General features: G+C 47.3%; 1 long non-coding RNA gene across 1 annotated transcript; it reads right to left on the reverse strand.

Annotated features, from left to right (window-relative positions):
- Positions 1-1164: 1164 nt before the first annotated feature.
- LOC122376496 lies at positions 1165-4087 on the reverse strand. Its single transcript, XR_006255649.1, has 3 exons — positions 3617-4087; positions 2677-2842; positions 1165-2270 (listed from the first exon to the last, which is right to left on the reverse strand). It is a non-coding gene; the product is annotated as an uncharacterized LOC122376496 (long non-coding RNA).
- Between the last annotated feature and the right edge of the window lie 5026 nt (positions 4088-9113).

A 9113-nucleotide genomic window follows, 5' to 3' on the forward strand; every position in this document is an offset into this window, starting at 1 on the left:
TGTAACGTGCTTGCGGTTCTGGCACCACTGTTTGGACAATGGAAGATTGCACCAAAGTTCTGACATTGCTTCATTTCGCTTCATGTCACCTAGTCAGGTCACGTGATCCGGCCCGCGTGGGGCCGCTAGGGGATATCATATATGGGGTGCTTTCGGTATCCGGAAAATATTGTCCCTCGGATATTATCCGTCGGAAAATTATTGGTGAGCGCCTATCTTCAGCATGTCTCGTTGTCGCGATACCGAACGTGATCCCCGATAATTCTCGCTGATCCCGGTCCCGGTTAATTCTCCCCGATTTTCCGGGGCCCAGTGTTTCACCGGTGATAGCAGCACGCTGCTATCACACGTGTCAAATTGGGTTTCCATGGAAACATCAACAAACCATGGCGCCGTCAATCTGTGTGATGTCATCAAATACTGCTGCTAACATCTTCACGGCCGTGCGATCAAACAAATGTATCAAACGCAATCCAACGAGACAGCAACTCTGTTCCAAACGCAGCTCACGGATTACACGAAACGTCATTAGTGTGACCTCATCACATTATGTCAGCTCGCGCAATTTGATAGTAGCGTGCTGCTATCACCGGTGAAACAGGGCCCGGATGCCGAAAGCAGGGTTGGACATCCCCTCGGTATCTTTTATGGTAGCGGAGAGACGGCGGCGCCCAGCGTTCGTGTTTAGGCATCGAGTTCGCATTAACGTATTGGGCGCCGCCGCAATACGTTACATATAAATATATATATATATATATATATATATATATATATATATATATATATATATTTATATGTAACGTAAAATTGTATATATATATATATATATATATATATATATATATATATATATATATATATATATATATATATATATGTATATATATATATATATATATATATATATATATATATATATATATATATATATATATGACGCAAGTATTTTTAATGCCTTGTACCTGTACAGGTATTGTATATGTACAGGTATTACGCTCGATAACTACACGTTAGCTCGTACGGCATAACAAGCCCTTCGTTTGTTGCATCTAAAACACGAACACACGCAATATTTTTGCATCCAATTGATTTGGTCTTTGTCGTTATTAAGTCACTGAATTAGTCCGATAATTATCGATTATCACAATGCGCATTATAGAAAAGTTATCAGGAACAGAGCTGTATTCAGCGAGGGGAGGGGTTAGTGGGTACACGGAATCACATCTCCATCACATCACATATCATCTTACATCAGACGACATCACATCTCTCCCTTGAGACAATTGTTGCGGACAATAACGGAAATCAACAAATACTGTGCAACATGAAGCTCAATTGTCCCCTCGCCCGCGGTAAGAGATTGCGCCCCACCGAACTTGGAGGCGACGCCGCGCGAGGCGCCTTCGGCGTGAGCGTCGGGGAGCGTCGGGGACAGCCTCTACCGCAGGTGGCGGCGCTGGGCGGCGGCAGCGGTGCCGCCAGCAGGCGCTGGCCGTCGATCATCGCAGATGTGTGCAACATAAAATGGCACGTTGCCAGCTAACAGTCAAGCTAGTTTAAGGAAAATGAATCATGAAAACGATACATCACGACACGGTCGAGAACAATTAAGGCTCCTAAGCGACATCATATCATTTCCGCCCTCACTGTACACGGACGCATTTTCGAGCACAAGTCACAAATTGGACCCAGTTCGCCGTGTGGAGACGGTAGCTAGCAGAAGGTCTGGAAACTCGATTCAGGCACAAACTGAACGACTACCCAGCTGTTACAAAAAAGAAAGGCTCAAGAGATCAATAAATAATATCGTGATGTAATGAATGATGTGTGCCTCTGCCAATCTGTTTACTGTGCGTGGTGACGCAGCTTCCGCACCTTCCGCTTAGACAGCGTCTCCGCACGTCGAGTCGAGTTCACTGTTCGCAGGCGGATAAAGGTTCGCACACGAACGAACACTTTCAGGATTTTGGCACACTGCACGCCCCGCGAATATTTCTCGGCCATCATACGGGTGGCGTTGCGGATGACGCCGCGCTCTCGACTGAGCCCATCGGGGTGCATCGCATGGTAGGCACAGAAACAGGTCTCGAGCTCCCTGCACAGTTCCAAGAAAGACTCGGTGGGAACAGCCATGCCTCCAACACTGCGCAGCCGCGTCCACAGTGCCTGGACAGGGACGTCCTCGGCATGGGACAGGGACGTCCTCGGCCTCTGCCAGTTTGCTCTTCAGGCTTGCCAGTTCAGCCTCAAGTGCTGGGCATCTGGTACACCTGTTAGGACAAAAGGATCATCAGAACAAGAAAGGGATTTCAAAATACAGAAGTAACTTTAGCTATCATGGGTGCTATCAGCTATTCATGTGAGCATGGGTGGGGGGGGGGGGGGCATGGGTGCAGGTGTGTGCTTCATTCATGTGGGTGAGTACTGATTGCAACTAATATTCTACAATCCACAGGTACTGTGCTATAAAGCAATTACCAATTTTTATTCCTGACTTTATAGTAACACTGAGCTGGAGGAGGATATTCTTAACCAATCTTCCACCAATATTGGGCAATGACAGGAATTAAATTTATCTTTCAAACTGCACCTATTTTCTAGTAAAGTCATAGACATGTGTACATAAATAACATACTTGAAATGTATCTGAAATAAGTTAAATAAGATACGACGTACTTTTAAGGCTCACACTTCGTCTGTACAGATGCATCTGAATGCAGGCATTCTTCTGCTTGGAGTGATGAGTCTTTGGGAGCTGCTTGTTCTCCTTCTTCTTGCACCTGCCTTGACTCATCTTCCTCTCCACCTCTGTGTAGCAGCACCACTCCTTGGTGTTGTGACTCTGTAAAAATAACCGACTTTAGTAACAAACCCTTACTGCTAAATACGTGACATTAATGATGTCTATTCTAGCTGGTAACTCAGAGCTAACAAGAAGTTCAAAATTAAGTTGTTTGTTCAGCTGAGCTTTCCTTATAACAAAAAAGTCAAAATGGGGTAATTTTGACCATACCCAACTATCCATCTGATCTGGTCTGAGCTGAGCAACTTCAAACCCTGTCCCTGCATTTGGTATCAAACTTACTAAGACAGGCACAAAAATTGGTAGGTTAGGTATGGAAAACAAAACAAAACTTATCATGGAAAAGGTGAGCTCTCCATTCATAAAACTCTAACCTTCCATTCACAGCACATGCTTATACATACCTACACCTTAATGTATTGCCAAAAAAGGTCCCTCAAAAATGGGTTATTCACCAATCCGGACAGCTGAAAAGCGAGCTGTCCGTAAAGTGTATACAGATTTGCTATTCAACCGATAGGTAAACTCATAAATATCTGATGGGCACACTTAAGGCCTGGCTAGTCTACCTATGCGTTTTCTGCATGCGTTTTTTGCGGGTTTGCATGTTTTGCGAAATATCGATCTAGAAACAAAAGTAATAAATAATTTAACTTTAACATTAGCTATATACAAAAGTTAATAAAACTCTTATATTAACTAAAATATTATACCAAAACATATCACAAAAACATTGTTTTTACTACAACAATACTACGCAAAACCCGCAAACCCGCGAAAACCGCATGCAGTGTAGTCAGGTGAGGCCTTTACCTTGGAGGACGAGTCAGGTTCCTGGATGGGACTGATGTAGGTAGCAGCTTCATGGCAGAATACTGCGGAGGCAACTTAAGCAGTTCTGACCTGAGGCCTCTTTCATAGTCAGCAGTTACAAAATGCAAAGAACACAAACAATACTGGCGGAAGTTCTTCGGGAATGGCTCCCCTCTTTTTATGATCTGCCACCATCGCCTTGCCATCACTTCATCCGCAGGGAACTCGTGATATTTGGTGCCGGGCGCCTGGTTGTTTCTTCTCCCGGACCCATTTCTACACGAAGGTTCCGCACAGTAAACCATCATAGAATTTAAATCATCAGCAATCAGAAATCAAAGCAAAATGTTATCAATCACCAACTGATGCCCCATGAGCACCACGCAACAATCCACGATGCCTATGAATAATAAATATATCCGCGGACCGCGGCGGCCCTTAATTCAACTTTCAAATGTCCCGAAAACCAATATACCTTGCCAAAAACATTCGACGTGGTTTGATCTAGTGCATTATACATTTTCATAAACAAGGTAAAAATGATGTAATTTTGACGTCATAAAACACATCTTACACGTTAGTCTCACAGTCTTATTATTGTTATGACGCAATCAAACTCATGCCAAACTACGACCTCAGCAGAATATTTGCGTCAAGATATGTTTCATCTGCGCAATGTTTGTCGTGATTGAGTGCTTCCATATCTCAAACTCGGACCGTACCTGTTATTTATAGGCATCTTGAAACTCTGCGTCCTCTCCGAGCCCAGAGATCCCTCTACGTCTCCCGGCCCACGCCCTGTCCGACGGGTGGTTGGCGATATGGGCTGCAGAGGTCACCACCGTCCGTGGAGCCATTCAGCCCAGCCAGATGTCTGGCTAGTAGTTGGCGATATGGACTGCAGAGGTCGCCACGGCCTCTCGGCTCGCTGCATTGTGTGCGGCGCTGCTCCGCCTGTGGTGGCCCGTGGTGTAGACATAGGCGGACATAAGCTTATGTCTAGGACAGAGATATAAGCTCTCTCAAGCTCTCCCCCCGACTCCCTACTCTGAGTCGTTGGCATGACAACCCATCTGGGCACTCTGATTGGCTAAGGTTTCCCGCCATACCGGGATCACGGATTATGAAGAATGCTCAGTTGCAATTGTATGCAACTGGCCTCGGGGCACGTCTCCCGAGGTGGATATATATTATATGCTAGTCCATAAGGAGTCGGCACTCTCCGGGCGGCCCTGTATCAACATTGAAGCAAACCACCGCTCCCTCTGGTCAACCACTGGTTCGGAGTACCGCCTTTAGGTGGCAGCACCTCCTTGGCGTTTTAAAGTGGTCGATGTAATCGCTCCTCCCTCTGGGTGAGCACTAATTCTCAGTATGTCCGCTAGGTGGCAGCACCTAGCCTACTTGGTAGGCTGTTGATTTAACTAATTCTCAGTATATCTGCCAGGTGGCAGGACATTTTAGGTAAGAGTAGGTTCTCCATTTAAGCAGCAACCAGTCCGGGCAATTGCTGCCTCCTTTTTCAGCTGTTAGGTGAGAGCACTTCACTGGCTGGTGACTACACCCAGCCTTCTAATCTAACGCTCCTTCTCTTTTCAGTATAAAAGGCACTGATGCTGATACTTTCTCTAATTAGCTAAACTTAAAGGAATTGACGGAAGGGCACCACCAGGAGTGGAGCTTGCGGCTTAATTTGACTCAACACGGGACAACTCACCAGGCCCGGACACCGTAAGGATTGACAGACTGATAGCTCAGACAGACTGATTGTGATTATGTATGGTGAATTTCTAGTTAATCCAACAATAAATATGGCAGTTAGTTGCCTGCTAAGGGTAAGATGTCGCCGGCTGGAGCGGGATCGGCCGACGCGGGAAACGCGGCAATCACAATTTTGTGTTTACACACTCATAATTCAAATTTTTACCTGCCGATTTTCAAAATTTATTGACCAGAAGATTGCTTGTACATTTCTTAGTCTTCACACAAAATCTTAAGCGAATCCAATGTAATCAGCGGTAACGAGCGCGATGTAAAGACGGGACCATCCCGCCCCGGCACAGTCTACAATTCAGGCGGGCGGCGCGCGCGCAACGGCTGGCAGCGGCCGCCGCGCCGCCGCGGCGACAGGATGTTTGACTTTACACCGCTATTAGTAGAAAAGTTGTGAACCGATTTTCTTATTTCTTGCACGAGAAGATCCGCAATTCAATTCTGCACAGGTAGCTGAAATTTCACATCAATATTAGGTTTGCGGCGCGAGTTTTTAGCGAAAAACAGGAGGGGTGGGCGAAATCCGCCCCCCCTTCCACTACGCGTGTTAAAAGGTTCGTTACTCTGTCAACTTTGACCGATTTTTGGAGATTAGGGAAGTAATTTAGCAACACTGACTGGCGCGGGTTCCGTACATAATTGAGTGTCCTACACGCTCATTATTTCATATTAGGGGCGGAACAAATAATGACAAAGTAAGAGACCAAAAACCAAACACGTTCGGCAAAGTCGGCAAAGTCGGCAAAGTCGGCAAAGCCCATTGGCGGTGATCGGCAAATTTCAGTTCCGAAACAAACTGTGTTTGAATAGTTTGACTGAAGAATCCCTCAGCGCATCTGCTAATAGGAATGTCAGCTGCCTTATTCTCAATTATCCTCTCGCCCAACTCACCAATTCAACCAGGTCTCACCGCTCAAGTCATTATTGTGATTATTGGTGACCTGCCACATGCGTACATTAAAAGGCTTCGTTACCCTGTCAACTTTGACCGATTTTTGGAGATTAGGGAAGTAATTTAGCAACTCTGACTGACGCGGGTTCCGTACCTAATTGAGTGTCCTACACGCTCATTATTTCATATTAGGGGCGGAACAAATTATGGCAAAGCTAGAGACCAAAAACCAAACACGTTCGGCAAAGTCGGCAAAGTCGGCAAAGCCCATTGGCGGTGATCGGCAAATTTCAGTTCCGAAACAAACTGTGTTTGAATAGTTTGACTGAAGAATCCCTCAGCGCATCTGCTAATAGGAATGTCAGCTGCCTTATTCTCAATTATCCTCTCGCCCAACTCACCAATTCAACCAGGTCTCACCGCTCAAGTCATCATTGTGATTATTGGTGACCTGCCACATGCGTACATTAAAAGGCTTCGTTACCCTGTCAACTTTGACCGATTTTTGGAGATTAGGGAAGTAATCTAGCAACTCTGACTGACGCGGGTTCCGTACATAATAGAGTTTCTTACACGCTCATTATTTCATCTTAGGGGTCGAACAAATTATGGCAAAGCTAGAGACCAAAAACCAAACACGTTCATGTATCATCGGCAAATTCGGCAAATGCCATTCACGGTGATCGACGAAGCTCAGTTCCGAAACAAACTGTTTTTGATTGGTTTGATTGAAAAATCACTCGGCCCATCTGCTAATTGGAATGTCAGCTGTCTTATTCTCAATTTTCCTCTCACCCAACTCACCAAATCAACAAGGTACCATCGGCAAATTCGGCGAATCGTATTGACTGTGAGACTCCGAAGCTGGTGAGAGGAAAATTACGAATAAGGCAGCCGACACTCATTGAATGATCTGCACCGCATTTCTGTTGTTGAAAATGTCCATCTTTTTGCTGCTGAAAACGCCCCTGCCTGAGCCAAGGGCGCTCACACCGTCCCCGGTCTGCGGTCTGTGTGTCTGTCTGCCTGCCACCGGCACCGCGGGGGGTGGGGTAAGGGGTGAGGGGCGGGACTGTCAGGTCGTCGTCGCGCGGAACTGTCCCACGGCCAGCGCCGAGCATCTAGCCTCGGGCCTGCAGGGCTGCACCAGGCGCGACCAGAGCTCCCGGATGTTCCGGCTCACTGCCGCGCCCCAGCGCGTCAAACGGCTCGTCTAGTCGGGCCACGTGAGCATGAAACCGTCGACTATCGCGGTCGACGGATGCAACGGATTACAGCTCGTCGCCGCGGCTGTCCGCAGGCAGCCCGAGCCCGGCCAATTTTGTTTTGCCTTTGTGTGTATGATTGATTAATATTTGTTTTGTTTTTTTATTTTTGGGGTGGGGGAAAAAGGAGGGGTGGGGGCACACGAGGGATCAGAATCCGATCGCTCTGGCAGGGGCGAAGGTAGCTCAGAGACATACAGGGGCTTGTATGCTCCGCTGGTTGTAGTGTACCGATGTAAGAACAAATACAACTGCACAAGTTGAGAAATACTTAATGACGAAAAGTATGAATGAAAGAAGCTAATGTCAGCGCGTTTTCTCTGTTGTGTATACCCAGTTGTCTGCCTCTGGCGACGGCCCTGCAAGTGCCAAGGGCGACCACACATTCCAGTTTGTCAGCGCAGCGCTGGTTAAGAGGCAGAGGGAGATGAGATGGGGAGAGAGAGAGAGAGAGAGAGAGAGAGAGAGAGAGAGAGAGAGAGAGAGAGAGAGAGAGAGAGAGAGAGAGAGAGAGAGAGAGATTCTCAAGCGCTTCATGATGTTTGAGTTTAAGTCCCGGAATAAGTGGCCACCGACTGTAGTTCTGTCCAGTTACTTAGTAACTATTACTAACACTTACTTAACTTGACTATTATGTTCTTTAGTATTTACCAGAGGCCACGCGCTATTTGCTTGTCCTCTATCCATGTGTTGGCACATTTTTATAGCGCCATACGTGACAAATTTGATTGGAATTCAATGTCATTACCACTTCCTACTTTCATTCTCTTATTTTCTACCACCATCCCAGCCGCTCTGTGGTAAAGACCACACCCTACACTTGGGCTCGGCCTGGTCAACAAACGACTCACAATATGGGCGGACAGTGGAAAATAGGAAGGATGACTGATGGCCCGTCCGTGTGCTCAAATAGCGATAGCCGCGCTCCGCCTGGTCGGAGCTGTGGTGCGGTTCTCAGAGGGGACACCCATCCGATTGTGTGAATAGTGGGCGGCGACCTGTCACATACGCACACAACAATGTGTACACACTCAAAAGCGCGTGTGAGATCAAGGTCCGGTTAAACAAAAACAAAACAGGGGTTCACTTTCTCTAGAACTCGATACGCCCAGAGAGGGAATGTTGGTCAATTTCGTCCGGATTTGTCTTATGCAAATGTCCTTTCCTGATATCTCTCATTAAAATGTTCCCGTCCCGTTAGTTTTCACGGAAATGTCACCAAGTGCTGACGGCAACCAACTGCCACCCTTTGGTCATTTTCGTCCGGATTTGTCTTATGAAAAGTCCTCTCCCGAGTTGTCTTATGAAAACAGCGGAGTGTCGGGTGCCGACCCATCCTGGGCGGGTGGACCGACGCCGTCAACGCCTGCATGTGACGGAGCGCCGTCACGGTCACCCCTAACCGGGGGGACGGCCGCCGAACTGATATCACCGCCGGTAGCGTGTCAGGTGTCATTGTGCGCGCCCGGCTCGCCAGGCAGGCAGTGCGCCCACTCGAGGAGGGAGGGGATGGCCGGGACGCCGACTTCAGGCCCCATCGTCCCCCGGCGGCAGACAATCATCATCA

Source organism: Amphibalanus amphitrite, unplaced genomic scaffold (assembly GCF_019059575.1).
Source record: "Amphibalanus amphitrite isolate SeventyFive unplaced genomic scaffold, NRLGWU_Aamphi_draft 002168F_arrow, whole genome shotgun sequence".
Taxonomy (NCBI): domain Eukaryota; kingdom Metazoa; phylum Arthropoda; class Thecostraca; order Balanomorpha; family Balanidae; genus Amphibalanus; species Amphibalanus amphitrite.